This window comes from Fukomys damarensis, unplaced genomic scaffold (genome assembly GCF_012274545.1).
Source record: "Fukomys damarensis isolate Sample0158 unplaced genomic scaffold, DMR_v1.0_HiC HiC_scaffold_22, whole genome shotgun sequence".
In the NCBI taxonomy this organism is placed as follows: Eukaryota; Metazoa; Chordata; class Mammalia; order Rodentia; family Bathyergidae; genus Fukomys; species Fukomys damarensis.
In genome coordinates, this window is record NW_022900934.1 from 20,846,027 (window position 1) to 20,862,622 (window position 16,596).

At 45.6% G+C, this 16,596-nt stretch overlaps 1 long non-coding RNA gene and 4 other non-coding genes across 10 annotated transcripts; all 5 read left to right on the plus strand.

Annotated features, from left to right (window-relative positions):
• The first annotated feature begins 1,140 nt into the window (after positions 1 to 1,140).
• LOC117287244 lies at positions 1,141 to 16,424 on the plus strand. 6 transcript variants are annotated; one of them, XR_004518468.1, is made up of 8 exons: positions 1,141 to 1,298; positions 1,763 to 1,883; positions 3,238 to 3,308; positions 5,541 to 5,610; positions 6,984 to 7,124; positions 10,098 to 10,223; positions 15,113 to 15,924; positions 16,040 to 16,424. It is a non-coding gene; the product is annotated as an uncharacterized LOC117287244 (long non-coding RNA). The 6 variants fall into 6 exon arrangements; XR_004518469.1 differs by having other exon boundaries at positions 15,116 to 15,924; XR_004518470.1 differs by lacking the exon at positions 10,098 to 10,223.
• On the plus strand, positions 2,768 to 2,901 carry LOC117287278. The gene has a single exon (XR_004518512.1). It is a non-coding gene; the product is annotated as a small nucleolar RNA SNORA71 (small nucleolar RNA).
• On the plus strand, positions 6,197 to 6,330 carry LOC117287277. The gene has a single exon (XR_004518511.1). It is a non-coding gene; the product is annotated as a small nucleolar RNA SNORA71 (small nucleolar RNA).
• LOC117287280 lies at positions 8,707 to 8,839 on the plus strand. Its single transcript, XR_004518514.1, has one exon. It is a non-coding gene; the product is annotated as a small nucleolar RNA SNORA71 (small nucleolar RNA).
• On the plus strand, positions 10,306 to 10,438 carry LOC117287282. The gene has a single exon (XR_004518516.1). It is a non-coding gene; the product is annotated as a small nucleolar RNA SNORA71 (small nucleolar RNA).
• Positions 16,425 to 16,596: the final 172 nt, after the last annotated feature.

A 16,596-nucleotide genomic window follows, 5' to 3' on the forward strand; every position in this document is an offset into this window, starting at 1 on the left:
GATCAAGGGGTCGGTTTTCTGCCATCTATCTAAAGGAGTCAGCTGTAGGGCTCACCTGGCCTTTCCTCTCCGACCTCAGGCTGTTCTGTTCTAACGGCCTTGAGTTGCTATCTTGTTTGCCCGTACCAGGCTTCCATACACTCTGTTTTAAACTTATCTTGGAGCTGGGTAGAAAGAAATGTGTGCTGCTATATGCTGGCTAATTGGGGGTTACATAGCAGTTAGAGTCCCACAATTGGTGGTGCATGCCTGAATCCCAGCACTCAGGAGGCTGAGGCAGGAGGACTGCCATGAGTTTGAGGCCAGGCTGGGCTATGCAGTGAGTTTAAGGCTAGTCTGAACTATATAGCAAGACTGTGTCTCAAAAAAACCCTCAAAACATTTCTTTTTTAAAAAAAAATATATTATTATTATTTTGAGGTATTGGGGACCCAGGGCCTCCTATATAACAGGGAAGCACTCTACCATGAAGCTGCATCCCCACCCCTTTTTTATTTTGAGACAGTCTAAGTTGCATAAGATGGTGAAAAACTTGTGATTCTCCTGCCTCAATCTCCCCAGTGCCTGGCATTACAGGTATGCCACATTTGGCCAATACCACATAGTTCTAGTTTATTTGAAGTTTTGTTTTGTTTTGGTATCGGGGATCAAACTCAGGACCTGGGTGCTTGCAAAGCAGACACAGTGCCACTGAGCTAAATCCCATTGAAGTTTTGCAAAGCATTCATCCCCTGCTTGCCAATCTGAGTTCATCTTCTCATTCCCATATTCCAGTCTTTGGCCAAGACTCTTTCATGGGAGTCTGGGTGTGTGGCAAACACTGTCCCACGGGTTGCGACACTGTAGTGAATCAGACAGTTATCCACTGGACACTTGCAGAAAGGTCAAACTAAACACATTCCATGAGCTGTGGAAGATTAATCATTCCTACATGTTAACGACAAATCAGTGATCAAGGAATATCTTCAGGACAAATGTTAAGCAAACCAAATAAATGAGTTATGCTTTTCTTTCAAAATTCCAGGCGGCTTTTGAAAATTATTTTAAACCCTTCAGGCCGACGTTGACCTCCTTTCCGCCAGAGGGCGATGCAGAGAAAACCCGCATTTCTCCTGGCGGTGGTACCGATCTAGACCGCAACCTGCTCATTCAGTGGCACTTCCGCCGGCGCTCACCATGTGGAGGGGGTTTCCTGTCTCGTGGCAGCCTTTCCTCAGTGTAGGACGCAGAGTTTCGGGATTGCATCTTTCGTGGCTGTCTGTTCTGTCTTATCCGCCGCCCAGCGCTAGGGCTCCAGGGTGAGTTCACTGCGGGGCGCTGGCCCATTAGGTGAAGCCAAGGCTCGGAGGCGGTGGAAGACCCCGGCGTCTGTGTCAGGAGCCACCGGTTCCCCATGGGCCTAGGTCTCCAGAGACTCGCGTGTCCTTGGGAGGAGGTCGCCCAGGGAAAGACGCCCCTCGCAGTCGGCGGCCTAGGGGGCTCCCAGCGCCGTGGACATTCAGACTCGCCTTTCGGCCTCCTACTCAAGACATTCGAAGCACGGAATGTCTTATCGTTCATTTACACGGGGTCGGTGTTGTCCTACGTCCGAGAACCAGCCGACTCATTTCTCTCCACGATCTTTCGAGGCCAGGGCTAAAAATCCCCTTTCGTACGGTTTGACTGAGGTTTCGGTTGAGGATTCTTTCAGGGTCCTAGGGGACAGCGTCGGGACTACCGTCCGCTGCTTTCACTGAGGCTCCTTCCTCTTTCTCCTGCTTAGGCCTTGTTGCAGCGCGGCCACATGGAGATGGATGGAAACTCCCCCGTGGTCGACGCTGCTGGTTCTGCAGCAGCTAGTGGCCCGGCCCTCCCCTCTGCCTGTGCAGAGACCAGATGGCCCGGTAAGTGCTGCTTCTCTGAGCACCTTGAAATGCTGGGCCTTCTGGATCGCCTTTCAGCCTACACCCACAGAACAATGGTGGTGGAGCACAAGTGGGTTCTGAGATCTGTGTGGCAAATTCCCTGTGCAGACTGAAGCCTGGTGGAGTACATGGGGGTCTGGGTTTGGGACCCATTGAAATTTAGGTCAGGTCCTGGCTGAGTTCCCGCATTCTCCTGAGCTTTACCTTCTCTGAAGTAGGGAAGCTGTAAAGATCTGCTAGAGTAGTTTCTAATCCTGGTGTCTGGCTACATGTACATAGTGCCTGTGTCTCTCTGTAGCCCCCCCCCATATATATATGTATGTTAAAGGCAGGGTCTCACTGTGTAGTTAGTTCAGGCTGGCCTTGAACTTGGCAGTCCTCTTGCCTCAGCCTCTTGAGTGCAGGGATTACAGGTGTTCACCACCATGCCTGGCAAATACTCAGTATTTGTGGAGTGAACACTTGAAGCGTTTTGACCAGAAATTTATGTTCTGGTGGGCGTTTCACGGCAGATGGGATTTTTTTGTTTTGTTTTGTGGCATTGGGTATTGGGGCCTTGCATTGAGCTACATGACCAGCATTTTTTCTTTTTTTTTTTTTTTTTTGGTGTGTTTTATTTTGACAGGATCTTACTAAGTACTTAAATGATTGTCCAGGCTATGTTCAAACTTGCAGTCCTTTTGTCTCATCCTCCCAAAATGCTGGGGTTACTGGCGTGTGCCACCATGCCCAGCTGGGATGGAATCTTGAATATGATGGCTCTCAGGGTCTTGGGCTCGGTGGGGCAGCTTCCCCTCTCCAAACTGTTGATGAGAGTTACCATGCTTACATATTAGCTTCCTGGTTCACCTGGCCTTTTTTGTCCCTGTATTCGAAAGTGATTGTGGGCTGCCTGTGCCCTGGTCATTGATACTGCAGGAAAAGGAGCTGCTGAAAGCCTTTCCCCGTGTTTGGAGAGCTGGCTCCTGTCCCTTCCAAACTCTGGAGCTTTCTCACAGCTTGGCACCTGGTGTCTGGCTTACTGTATCCTCTGTGCCACTCAGTGCTGTTGTCTGAAGCTTTAGCAGAGGAAGCTGGTAGGTGGATAACAAAGCCACAGAATGGGTCACCGTTTCATCATCACCTTATGGTGACCAACCCATTGGGAAATGTTGGTTTGCTGAGTTTTGTCTCTGTACTGTGGTCTTCTTTCTTTTTGATACTGGAAATCAAACTCAGGACCTTGCGCTTTCCAGGCAGGTGCGGTGCCACTGAGCTACATCCCTGCTGTCTGTACTGTGATCTGGAGGGGAGTGTCTGAGTCCTAACTCTTGATTTACCTCATGCCTTCCAGATTCTCAGTGTTTGGCACTTACGGAACAAATGAAAAACAAAATGGAAAGAAGAGAAGCCCAGTGTTGTAAGGTAATAGACCTCAGATATTTTGGCACATCAGGGACATAACTTTTGAGCAAGTCCCCTGGTCCACTGGGTAGATGTCTTCATGGATTGTCATTTCAGTGCCAGGAACAAAGCAGGTAGAGCTGGGCATGGGTGATATAGTAAAATGAGCCATGGAATCTGGTCCCTAGATGATAAAAGTGGGCCACCTTCACAGTGCTTCACGTCATACTGCCTGCCACGTGTTGTGGCACACTCAAGCCTTCCCAGGTTCGGAGTCCATTCATTGTACAGATTCAGGGCCACTGCAGACTAATCCACCTGTGTATTAGATGAAACTGAAGATATCCCTGTGTAGTCTTCTCTTTAGGTGAGCTCTTTTCATATAACTGAGACAACAGACCACTGTTTATGTGATAACGCCAATTTCTGTGAAGCATTTACCACCTGCCGGCTTCTCCATGTACTGCTGCCCAGGATAGGTTTGACCAGTGACTTTTGTGTGGCTAACTCGGGCTTGTTTATTGTAGAGGTGGCAGCTTGGTGCAGAGGGGGCGTGAAGGTGTCTCCATCCTGCCAGAAAGCAGTTGGACCATGTTACTCCCAAGAAGTGTGTCCTCTGGAGATCTTCCTTATCTGGGAAGTAAAAGGAGACTATATGAAGCCTGCTTCATCTGCTTCTTAGTTTGAGATGCATCTGGCTCTTGCTGCGCCCATTTGGGTTCCAGGGTTTACAGGGCTCTGTCCCTTCCTTTGGTGTATGGGTGGCACAATGTCCGAATGAAATGCAGGAAGGGTTTTGGCATTGTACTGACCCATGCCCATGCCCAAATGCCTGTCACTTCACTGCTGTGTCATAGCTTGGGAAGCCCACCCACATATTTGGTTTTCTTATCAGGAAAGCATGAGTAAAGTGATTTTTCTTAGGATTACATTGTTCCTGCCAACTTTTTTTTTCATTTTTCGTTATATTGAAGTGTAACTGACAAGTAAAATTAAATATAGTCAAAGTGGGCAACTTGATGTTTTCGCTGTTTGTGTACATTATGAAATAAAGACCACAAGCTAACATTCATTACTTCACATAGTTAACTCTTCCTTCTTCCCTCTCTCCTTTCCTTCCTTTTTTCTTTCTCCTTCTACTCTCCTTCCCTCCCTCTCTTTCCATCTCCCTCCCTCCCTCCCTTCATTCTCTGCCTTTTTGGGGAGACTGCTCACAGTCTACCTTCTCGGTTATTTCAGATACACAGTCCCATGTTAACCACATATTCACACTGCTGTACACTGCAACATCAGAACTTGTTTACTTCCCACAATTAAAGTTCATTTCCTTGATGACCTCTCCCCATATTCCTCTCCCCAAGCCTGTGACAGCCACTGTTCCAATCACCACTTCTACAAGTATGACTATTTTAACTTATATATATATATGGATGAGATCTTCATGGTGGTCTCTCACTGGGACGAGCTTCTCGTGGTGGAGCGCAAGAGTGGAGAAGCACTTTCACATTTCTGTTCCAAGCAAAAGGCTGAGGCAGAAGGATTGCCATGAATCCAAGTCTAGCCAAACTTCACAGAGAGACTCTGTAAACAAACAAACAGACCAAAAACCCTTTTGCTCCAAAGAGACAGAAGTCACACCTGCTTCCTTCCATGAACCAAAGCAAGTCGAAGGCCCAAGTCCAAAATCAATGGAGTGAATATTGCCTTGGGAGAGAAAATAAGTGTTTGTGGCCAGCTGGTGCAGCCTGTCACAGGCAGAGGTGGTGGCCGGAGTGGAGACAGACCTGTGAGCACAGGGCCACCTAGGATAGAGCCCATGCCACCTTTCTTACTTGGGGGATCTTCCCTTTGCCTCTCTTGGCTGGGGCAGGTTAAGTTTACATAGGACAGGATGACAGCTTCTATCTAGATCTTGTGCTCTGTCCTGCTGCTGTCCTGAATTAGGCCATTTTCCAAGTGTCTGACACTAGCCAGCATTTTCAGCAAGCCCAGTGTCTATTTCTACCTCTCAATTCAGAGTGATTGTAGGTTGCCTGTATACTGGTCTTTGGTAATATAGGAAAAGCCATGAAGTTTTCCTCAAGTGCAGAGCGTCCATTGTCTCTTCCAGAGAGATTGGCAGTGACCTCAGCATGTGCAAGGCAAGCTGTCAGTGCATTCACTATCCACAACTGAAGAATGTCATAGCTTCCTGGACGTGCTATAAACAGTGCCAAATGGGCCGATCCCATGTTAGCTTCTTCTCCCCTGCAGGTGTGTCACATGTCTGCTGGTGAGTGTGTGGGAGATGTCCTCAGGGTGAACATGGATGGTGATGTCTCAGGTAAGTGGTGGTGTACTTGGTTCTCTAGAACTCAGGTTTATTGTGGGAGGGGGTTCAGTGGAGTTTAGGTGCTGCAGAGTGTGGAGTGAGAGCTTGGATGAGGACTGCTTCTGTTTGTTCCTAGTTGTCTCCTTGGCCAAAGGACACTCGGGCCCTCTATTTGTGGGACTGCTGTGGAGAAGGTGCTTTCAGAGCTGGGTTTGGGCTCTGAGCATCCCTGACGAAGGCCCTGTGATAAGAGGAAAACAACAGTGTTGGAATGGGGAGGGCTGGCTACCTGGAGACCTAACTAGGTGCATAGCCATTGAGCAGCCTACCGGTCTTTGAGCCTCAGTGGATGATACTCAATATTGTTACCACGCAGATCCAGTCTCTTAGAGCTCGAGGATGCTCAGTGGTTCTGCCAGTGTTTGCCTTCCCTTCAGTTCTTGGCAGGGAATGCTAACTGATCTCTGAGTCATGAAGCAGTTTCTGTCCTCTCTACTGTGAATCTATTCATTGCCCTGTGTGCTGGTCTTCCTTGGTTCAGCCATTTCCTGGGATGCCGGCCATGGCTTCTATTCAACTTAGCCTCTGCCCTTTTCTACCCTGTATTCGAAAGTGATTGTGGGCTGCCTGTGCCCTGGTCATTGATAGTGCAGGAAGAGAAACTGCTGAAAGCCTTTCCCCGTGTTTGGAAGGTCTATACCTGTCCTTGCCAGACCCTGGAGCTTTCCCACACCTCCTCCTTCCTACCTTTTAGATGCCTCCTGGCTCCTAACATCCTCCAGTTTAGTAAGTTGCTCTTTTCTGTGGCCTGGGGCAGGTTTCTGTGACATCTTGAGAGAAGAGTGTGGAAGCCTTGACCTAACCAGAGTAGTAGGCTAGGCTGGTGTGGAGGCTGGACAGCAGCCTCCTCTTTCCTCCAGCTTTCTCCATCTCCACCCATCCCTCACTTGGCACTAGTCAGACTGGGTGGAAATTACTGCTTTGCTTATCTCCTAGCTTGTCTCTAGTAATCTTGAGGGCAGCACATTACTTCTCTGTCTTCATTTGCTCTGCCACATGATCAGGTTTCTGTCAGCATAGGACAAAGAAAACACAAAGGGGATTCCCTTTGCTGTAAGGAGCTGGGTGGCATTCATAGCCTTGCAGGGTATTGGGTTGAGGGTTGCTGAGTAAGCAGTCTGTGCAGAGAGGTTCAGGGCAGGAGCACATTGGTTTTTTCTCCTTGGAGAAATTTTCAGCTGGTGGCCTCTAGAAAGGCTTTTCCAACTCCAGCCTGTGAGTACTGTGGTGAGGACCAAGGATAGGCGGAATAGGATATAATGGAGAGGTTTATGGGAGTGGCCCTTACTAACACAGCCCTCCTACTGCCCTGTCACCTTCCGCAGGTCTGTGCCAGATGCTGCCAGCGAAGTAGCACATTGAAGAATGTCTTGGCCTTAATGTTCCTTTGATTATAATGTTTAATAACACTTGTCACAACAGACATGTCCTACCTGTCTTAGAAGATCTCCAGTCCTTTCCTAGAGGTAAGCTGCTTTTCTCCTTCCTAAAATGATGGTAATACAGTTAACGCTTGTGCACCACTGTATAGAGAGGCTTGATGATAAGTGTCACAGGATCAGACTGGGCTTAGAGGTCCATGCTCTGAAGTTACTGCTTTTTGTACCCTGTAAAGTCAGGTTCTTCCCTGGTTCTTTGGGTAGTGATGAAGGGGGGTTATGAGGATGAGAAGAAGGGGGATGCATGGATCCCCGGATCCATATTTCCTTTCCCTGGGCATCACGTCTTGCTGGGTTTGGGCCAGCAAACCCTGATGGAGAGACAAGTGAAGATGCCAGAGATGGAGAGAATCTTTGAACCTCTTCACCAAAAGGAAACTTCACCAAAATGAAGCCCTGATTGACTCAAACTCCCACATTTATTGAGGAACAACAAAGGCAATGCCTCTTGCTGAGCACAGAGGTTTGTCTCAGGTTAGCAAGGCATGGTGACAGTTTGGCTGAATTACTAACTTTTATCTTACCTGTCCCCTAAGGAGCTTCCTTGTTTTCCCCATAAAGTACATTTTTGCTCGGTTGGCAAAACATCCCATCTTCAAGATGTTCCGTCTTCTTGGAGTAAGACTTTCACCTCCAAGTCAACCTGAGCAGACATTGACCAGTTGGGTATCATAGAAACTCTACAGTCTGGCCCCACCTTTTTCTTTTTTGAGACATGGTCTTACTGTGTAGTTTTGGCTTGCCTTGAGCTTACTGTGTAGCCCAGGCTGGCCTCGAACTTGCAGTGATCCTCCTGCCTCAGCCTCCTGGGTGCTGGAATTACAGCCGTGCGCCACCACAACTGGCACCACATGACTTTTGGGGCTGTGAAGGACATGGCATTTCCAGAGACCTGCCTGTAGAGAATTTTGGGCCTTTTCCTGTGTTGTAGCAGCATCAAGCTGTAACAGGAAGTGGGTGGATTTAGGCATCAGAGACATCCATACCTACCTCTTAATCCCCCCTCTGCCACCATCTCGCTCTGTGATCATCATTGTTCTAGTTGTGCCCAGTGGTCAGGATGACAGCCAGATAAGGGAAAAAGGACTGAAGGTCCAGCCTGGAGAAGCGGGTGTGCGGACTTCCTGAGGCTCTCCCTTCCTCACAGTTACGTGGAACCCATTTTTCCCTTAACAGTGAATGGAAACGTCTGTAAGGTATACCAGAGTAGCCCATAAGAGAACCCAAGGCTCCTACTGAGGGCTGGTCATGTGGATGCCTTTTGCCTTGCAGGTACTACAATTCTGGACTCAGGAGGAAGGCAAGTGTTGAGCCCAAAGCACATTGTTTGCATAGGGTCTGGGGCCAGGGAGCTGCTGTAACAGCTACTAAGAATGTGCTGATAGCCATTCAGACCACAGTCAAGGGCCAGTTTCCTGATGGGGAAAACAAGACTTTTATAAACATGATCATGTGCTTCTGATCTCTAGGCCCTAGATTTTTGTCAGAAGTGTTTCTCCTTTGATTGCCACATGGCATTTGTGGGATCCCTGCGCTCTCTTCCATTTGGACCAGGCATCTGACAGCAGGCTCCCATCCATCTTGGTTTTCTTCCCTCTGCCCTATGCTACCCTGCATTCGAAAGTGATCAAGGGCTGGCTGTGCCCTGGTCATTGATAGTGCAGGGAGAGAAATGTTGAAAGGTGTTTTCCCCGTGTTTGGAGGGTCCACCTGTCCCTTCTGAACCCTGGAGCTTTCCCACACTCTTTCTGCCAGCCTTATAGGAAAACAGTGCTTCTTGGACTACTGTGGGAATCAGCAGCATGGGGACACTGTGCCAGTGTCTTTTTTAGCTTGTCTTGTTTCCAGAAAGCAGGCTGTCTATATACTAGATGTTACCTAGCAGGGTCAGTACTGTTAGGGATTGCTCAGGATTCATCTCCCCCCTTTTTTCAGTCTGTTCCACTTATAAGGGAGAGCATGGAGTATTTCTTTATCTTATTTCACTTAGCATGATATTCTCTAGGACCATCCATTTGTCAAATGACAGGATCTCCTTTTTCAAGGCTAAACAATATATTTGTGTGCGTGAGTATGTGTGTGTTTTCGATATAAGTTATAGAGAACATTTTCTCTGTTCATCTCTTGATGGTCCTTGGAGTGGGATATGATAAATGATGCTGCAGTGAATGTGCGAGTACCTGTGTCTTTGAAGCAGTGGTGCACTCCTTTGGGTATATACCAAGAAGAGCAAGAAGAGGGATTTTTGGCTTCCAGCATCTGTTTTTTTTGTGTGTTTGTTTGGTTTTTTTTCTTTGGTAATTTTGAGACAGGATCTCACTATGTAGTTGAGACTGACCTGGAACTTACTATGTAGCCCAGGCTGGTCTCAAACTCACAGTGATCCTCCTGCCTCAGCCTCCTGAGTGCTAGGATTACAGGCGCAGGGGTGCGCCCCCACACCCAGTTCAGCATCCTTTTAGTGTATACTGATGAGCCAACAGCTGGGTCACAGTTGGTACGTGATAATGTGGATGTCATTCCCATTACAGACAGTGTGCAGATTCTTCCTCAATTAGGTTTCCTTGCTCTTGGGGTAGCAATGTGGCTGCAGAGTTCACTTGGTACAGCCAGCACTTGTGGGATGCTTGTGATGTGCTAGCCACCATGCCAAGCGCTCTCTGTCTCTGTTGGAGTTTGGTGTGCAGTGTGCTGAGGCTGTACCTGGACGTGTTGTCTATAGAGCCTGCAGATAAGATATTTGGACTATTCTTTTAGCATATTGTTTTGTTTTACATTCTCTCCAGCATGTCTGCCAGTTAGGGCCATCCAGAATCCTGTTTTTCCCTGACTCTGGGGCTCTGAGGTGTCAGTGGTGTCCTGTGATGAGAAGTGCATGGATTCAGGCACCAGCAACTCTGATCCTCTGTGTGAACCTGTCTAGCTGTGTGAGCTCTCAGCCTCTGCTTTATCTGAAAGGCTAAGCTGGGATAACATGTTTTGATTTGTTTTCTTTTCTAGTGTTATGACCACATGCTCCTGACCTTTTTCAACTAAAAAACATACCCAGTATTTGTATGCTGAAAGTGTCTTTTGACTTCCTGTGGTCTGAGGAGACAGCGGCAGGAATTTGGATGCTGGGCTCAGGTAGGCTGTCTCCCTGACTCAGGCCATTCCTAGTCCCCTGGCACAGCCTCTCTTTCTTCTTGGCTCTTCTGCCCTTTTTTGCTCCTGTATCCGAAAGTGATCTTGGGTTGCCTGTGCCTCGATCATTGGTAGTGCAGGGAGAGGAACATTGAAAGACTTTTCCCCACATTCGGAGGCACCACCTCATCACTTCCGAACCCTGGAGCTTTCGCACACTCTAGCCTCCTTCTGCCAACCCTTCAGACTTTGGGCCTTCACTGGCCCTTGTGTGGTACCATGACTGGCCCAGCTTCCTGACTTGATATTTACTTTGTCTTCTGAAATAAAAGATCTTTTCACTAGATACCAGTCTATGCATTTCCATTTGGTCTTCATACTATAATAAATTCTGGCAGTGCTATAGGACACACAGGAGAGTTGTAAATTGTAGATTCTGCTTTACAGATTCACTCCCATGAATTTGTAGGAGCAAAGGATAATCCATATAATGCATTTTTCAAGACAGCCATGGTGTAAATGCTCATTTGTGTGTCTTTTCTTTTCTACTGTACTCCCCTACCTCTTTTACTTACTGAACCCAGGACCTTGTTATACATGCTAATCAATGCTCTACCACTGAGCAACACCCTTAACACCCTTAGTCTTCTTTCTTTCCTTTTTTTTTTTTGAGATAGAGATTTACTTTGTGGTTCAGGCTGGTCTTGAACTCAAGGCGATCCTTCTTCCTTCCCTTCCCTAGTGCTGGAATTACAGATGTGCACTGCCATACCCATACTTGCCAGCCTTACCCCTTAATTTTGAGAGAAAGTCTTGCTCATTTTCGAAGGCTGGCCTTGAACTGTGATTGTAAGCACAGGCCACCACACCTGGCAGTCTTTTACCCTTTCTTGAAAAAAAAAATGTGCACTGCTTCTCCAGGAGCCACCAGGAGTATCAGACAGAAAGAGTAACAAAGCTAGGGGTGATGTCAGAGCAAAGGGGAGAGTTCTCTCAATTCGGATTCATGTTTTGTATAGTTGGGGGCATTAATATTGGGTGCATATATATTTATGATTGTCATCTCCTCTTGGATTATTCCCTTTACAAGGATGTAGTGACCCTCTTTGTCTCTCTTGATTAGCTTTGGTTTGAAATTTACTTTGTCTGCAAACAAGATAGCTACCCCTGCTTTTTTCTGGGTTCCTGTCACATGGAGAATTGTTTCCCATCCTTTTACTTTCAGTCTGTGTGAGTTTCTTTTCTTTACTTTTTCTTTTTTTTTTGGTACTGGGGATTGAACTTGGGACCTTGTGCTTGCAAGGCAGGTGGCGGAACCACCAAGCTAAATCCCTGGCCCATGAGTTTCTTTTTGAACTAGGTGCATTTCTTGTATATAGTATATTGTTGGATTTTGCTTCTTAATCCATTCTGCCAGTCTTTCTTTTGATCGGTGAATTGATGCCATTAACATTGATAGTTATAGCTGATATGTATTGACTTTTTTTTTCTTTTTTTTTTTTTTTTTTTTTTTTTTTTTTTTTTTTTTTTTTGGTACCGGGGATTGAACTCTGGTCCTTGCACTTGCAAGGCAGGCCACCGAACCGCTGAGCTAAATCCCCGGCCTGGCTATTTTTAATTTTTTCCCCCTCTCCCTTTAATTTCTTGCCTTGCATAATGGATTTGCTCTGTTGGGCGTCAAGGAATTGTGACCTTCATTGTCTTTTTCTGGGATATTGTTTAGAATTGTTTGGAGTGCTAGTTTGGTATTCATGAAATTTCTCAGGTGTTCTTTACCATGGAGATATCTTATTTCCCCATCAATTTTGAAAGATAGTTTTGCAAGATATATCAGCCTAGGTTAGAGATTGTTTTCTTTTAGGGCTTGAAATACCTCACTCCTTGACTTGAGTGTTTGTGTTGAAGTCTACTGTAATTCTGATGGGCTTTCCTTTGCATGTGATTTGTTTCTTTTTCTAATTGCTTGTAGTGTTTTGTTCTTTGTTGGGTTTCCGGGATCTTGATTGTTATGTCTGGGTGTAGTTTTTTTGTTTGTTTGTTTGTTTTATCATGGCTAGTTGGAGTCCTGTGTGCCTTACTTACCTGTATGTCAAATTCTTTTGCTCTGTTTTTGAAGTTTTCTGCCATTAATTCTGTGAACAGTTTTTTATGTCATTTGTACTTTCTCCTGCTTTTTCATTTACTCCTATCAGTCTTGTATAATTCTTTGAGTCATCTAGGAGATGCTGGAATGATTTCTCATGGTCTTTTTCTATTTTTAAGAGATCTCTTTTCATGGTCACTGACTGCCATTCTGTCTTCTATATCTGATATTCTCTTTTCAGATTGGGTCAGTCTGTTGTGTGTACTTTCAATAGTTTTTTTTTTTTTTTTTAATCTCCTGGATATCTATTTGAATCTGTTTCATGTATTCCATTTCTTTTTATGTTGGGCATTCATGGTTTCCATTTCTTTCCTATGCCAGGCATTCATGGCTTCTATCATGGTCCTGAACCCTTTTTATCTGTTTCTGTTCTGGGGTCTCTAATCATGTCTTTCATTTGCTCACCATCTCTGTAGTTATCTGGGAAATTATTTCTGTTTTGAGTTTTTCTAGAGCCTCATTCATCTGTTATGTCACTTCCTGTGCTATCAGTTCAGGGTGTCCAGGTGGTTGATTGTCAGACTTTTCTACCTCATTTCCCTCAGAATTTGCCTTTGGTGAATGGAAGTCTGTGTTTGCGCCTTGCTTAAATGTTTTCTCATTTCTGTTTTTCTTGTTGGTACTGTCCTTGGTCTAATTCCTGGGTTAATACTTCAGTCTTCCAGATACAGCTGGTCTTTAGGTTTTGAATCTCTATTGACCCTGAAACACACTTATTTTCATAATACCAGGAAGGACAGCTGATTAGATCAATCACCATACCTTAGCCCAAGTGATACAATCAGTAACACAATAGCATCAAACACAGCTTAGAAAATGACAATTTGTGGTAGTTATTAATCTATCACCTTTGTGTAAATTAAATTAAAATTGAGGACCAGCCCAAAGTAGGCTTATAGTGAATAAATTCTTCAATATAGCAACTTTACCTTTCAGGATGGGGACTTCGAAGGAGTTGGGAGAGAGGGATAGGTAGAAGGATAGGGGAAGGTTAGAAGTGATGCCAGAGGACACAGGAAGATCATGCAAACTCTAGGAAACTGTTGAAGACAAGAAAGACAGAATGAAAGAACAAAGACAAGAATAGAACGACCTGACTGCATAGAAAGTTAGAAACTACTCACTTTCTTTTGAAACTAATGACAAGAGAGAGAAGGAAAAAGAAGAAATCTGAATAAGAACAGGAACAAAAAGGAGATGAAGAACAATGGGAGAGCAAGAGATTGAGTGGGAAAGAGGAAAAAAAAAGAAAAAGAAAAAGGAATTTGAAAAAAGTAAAAATTAAAAATAAAAGGAAAAAAATTTTAAAAATAAAAATGAAGGGCCTCCTTCAGGATATGTTTCTGCTGTCACAGTAGACAGTAGTGGGCAGCAGTGTGCAGATCTAAGTCAATTAGTCTTAGCAAGCCAACAGCAGGCTCCTGAGATTCAGGCTGATTTCTGGCTACAAGGCCCAGGTTGAGTTCCTGCCCTCCTGCAGGGTTGAACTCTGCAAGGTTCTACTGTAGATTCCAGCTGCCCTTCCCCTGTAGATAGTCCAGGTTCCGATGGGAGGTGGTGATGCCTCCAACTTAATAACTATGGTGGCGTTGTGTGCCTTTATTGTAGAGATTCTTTTCACTTTTCCAGTGGGCTTCAGTTTTTATCAAGGAGCCTGAGAAAGCCCCTCTTTTTGCCGTTCACCTCCGTTCTGTCTTCTGGAGCTCAGTACAAAGCCTTTATGATGCCCTGTGCCTCTGTGGTGTCGATCCAGGTACCAGCACAACCAGGAGGCCAGAGGTCGGTGTGCAGTAGGGGTGGGGGCCACCACTCCTCTCTGGTCTGCACTGCTTAGAGGCCTGGGGTTGGGGGTTGGGGTAGCAGCCTAGCTCCATGTGGCTCAGGCACTTCTCACCAGTCTGTACTGTTTCTTATCAGATTCATGTTAAAGTGTTCATTTCTTAAATCCATTGGAAGATTGAGGAGTTAGTCATTGGCTATAGGAAAAGAACACTGACTCTTTGTAACCCTCTTTTCTTGGATTTTTGTCTGCTTTTGTGAGTTGTTTTTGGAAACAAATGACCTCAGAAGGAATTGTCAGGGCTTCAAATCTTTGAAATCTCTTTGTAGACTTGACTTCCTGTGCTGTACTAGGTTGCTTTTGGGCCTAAGGAGCATTCTGTTACTGAGTGGTCACCTAAATGCACAGTTTGCCCTCAGCTCATATGCTGCTATGCTGCCTGCCTTAGTCTGTCTCCATGTGTGTCTTACAAGATGGAGGCATGTGAACGGTGCCTTCACTTTGTAAGTGCAAAGCTGTAACCTGGTGTCCCTAGTAATGGGTGGGCTGAGGTTGGTGGAGAGGTCAGGGTATCTAATTCCACTGGTGCTCACCGTTGGTTTAAGGGTGCCTCTGCAGTTTTCAAATGCTCTTCTACATTCAGGTCTTGTATTTGAGAATGGGATCCCGTTTCACTTTGTTTTTATTCCCATGGCATAATGATGTGGAGATAGTAATTCCTGGTACTTGGTAGTCATCTAGTGAGTCAGAACTTTTCCCTGACCTTCAAGCCTGCCTTCCTGCGCCTTTTGTGCTCCTGGTCCCGGGCTTCACAGTTCAGCCAGGTATGAGGAGTTAGTGGACAATATTGACTGTTTTAAGATAGTTTCTAAGCCAGGTGTGATGGTGCATGCCTGTGGTCCCAGCTTTTGGGAGGCTGAGGCAGGAGGACTACTGCAAATTCAAAGCTAGCTTCTTTTCTCTCCACAGCAGACCTGGTGATTGAAAACTCTGGGTGTAGAGTCCTGTTCACTTGCTGTGTGATGACCTCAAGCATTGATAACTTGTGCATTTATCTTTCAAGTGGATCTGGCATTTGTGATCTTCAAAGACCTGGCTAACAAGTCTTCCTGGAAGTTTGGCTTCTACTTGCCTTTTGGGTTGGGTCAAATTGAATGTGTCCTTGTGAAATAGGAGACAGCTGGGAGAGCTTTGTAATAGGCTGGGCAGACAATGACTGTGGTGGAAGAGCTAGGAATGGTGGTCTGTCTGTTCCTTTCATCAAGATGCCCTGGCTTCTGTGATCCCACAGGAGCTACCTGGGAGGCTAACTGGGAGGATCCCAAGTTTGAGGTTAGCCTGGACAACTTAGCAAGATTCTGTCTGAAAATAAAAGGGCAGGGGATGAAGCCCAGTGATCGAACCCTTGCATGAGACCTTGGAGTCAACCCCTACTATGCCCAAAACCAAAATAAGTTGCTGTGGAACTCATTATTACAGCCTGATGGTGAACTCTTGCTCTGATTGTGAACTTGAAAGAAAACCATTTATTAGAAAAACTTTTATTTTTCTATACTTAGGACTTCTAGTATGGTGTACATAAATTAGGAACTGTCTGTTAGCAACTTCTGTGTGATGTCAGCTTGGGCAAGAGAAAGTGGTGCTGGAGCCTCAGTACTTGTCTGCTTCCTCACCCTCCTAGGTCTCATCCTTGGATCTAGAGACTGTCAAGCCCAGGCCTCAGGGTCAATGCCCTCAGGATAGCTTGGTGTCTGAGGGTTCTGATATTTTTCTCAATGATGGTAAGTTAGTGCCAAGGGCCTGGAACCCACAGCAAGAGGCTATGTCATATTGTGTTTATGCAGATGGAGCTCTGAACCATTGTCCTCACCTTCCTTTCTCTTGGTGTTTTTCAAGGATTCTGGTGGCAGAGAATGGAGAGTGAGGTTATCACCTGAAGTGTAATTGGAGCCATGGCTGTCCCTGCAGCCTGCTCAGAACATCGGGGGACAGTTCTTCCCTCTGCACAAGAATTGGGATCCAGACATGGGGACTCCAGCCTGTTCTTCCAACGGGGCCCCTTCCTTCAGCAAATTGAGCTGTAGAACTCATCAGTGTGGAGTTCCACGGAGGAATGCAGCATGACACAGTCACCTTCCAGACACATGAGGATTCTGGGGGCATTTTAGATCTAAACCGTAACAGCATATGCTTTTCTCAAGCATATATTAAGCATTTAGAAATACAGTGTTTTTCATGTTCCAAGTTAATAAAAAACAGTCTCACATACCAAACAATTAGGCTTACAGACTTTAATTGGTACTACAGTATAATTAAGAATAATAAGTTTAAAAGTTATATTTGGGTAATTTTAAGCATTTTAAAATAACTCTTCAAAGTAGAGGCCATTAAGGGAATTAGAAATTACTTGTAGCCGAGTAAATAAAAATTCTATATATCAGAATTGTGCAATG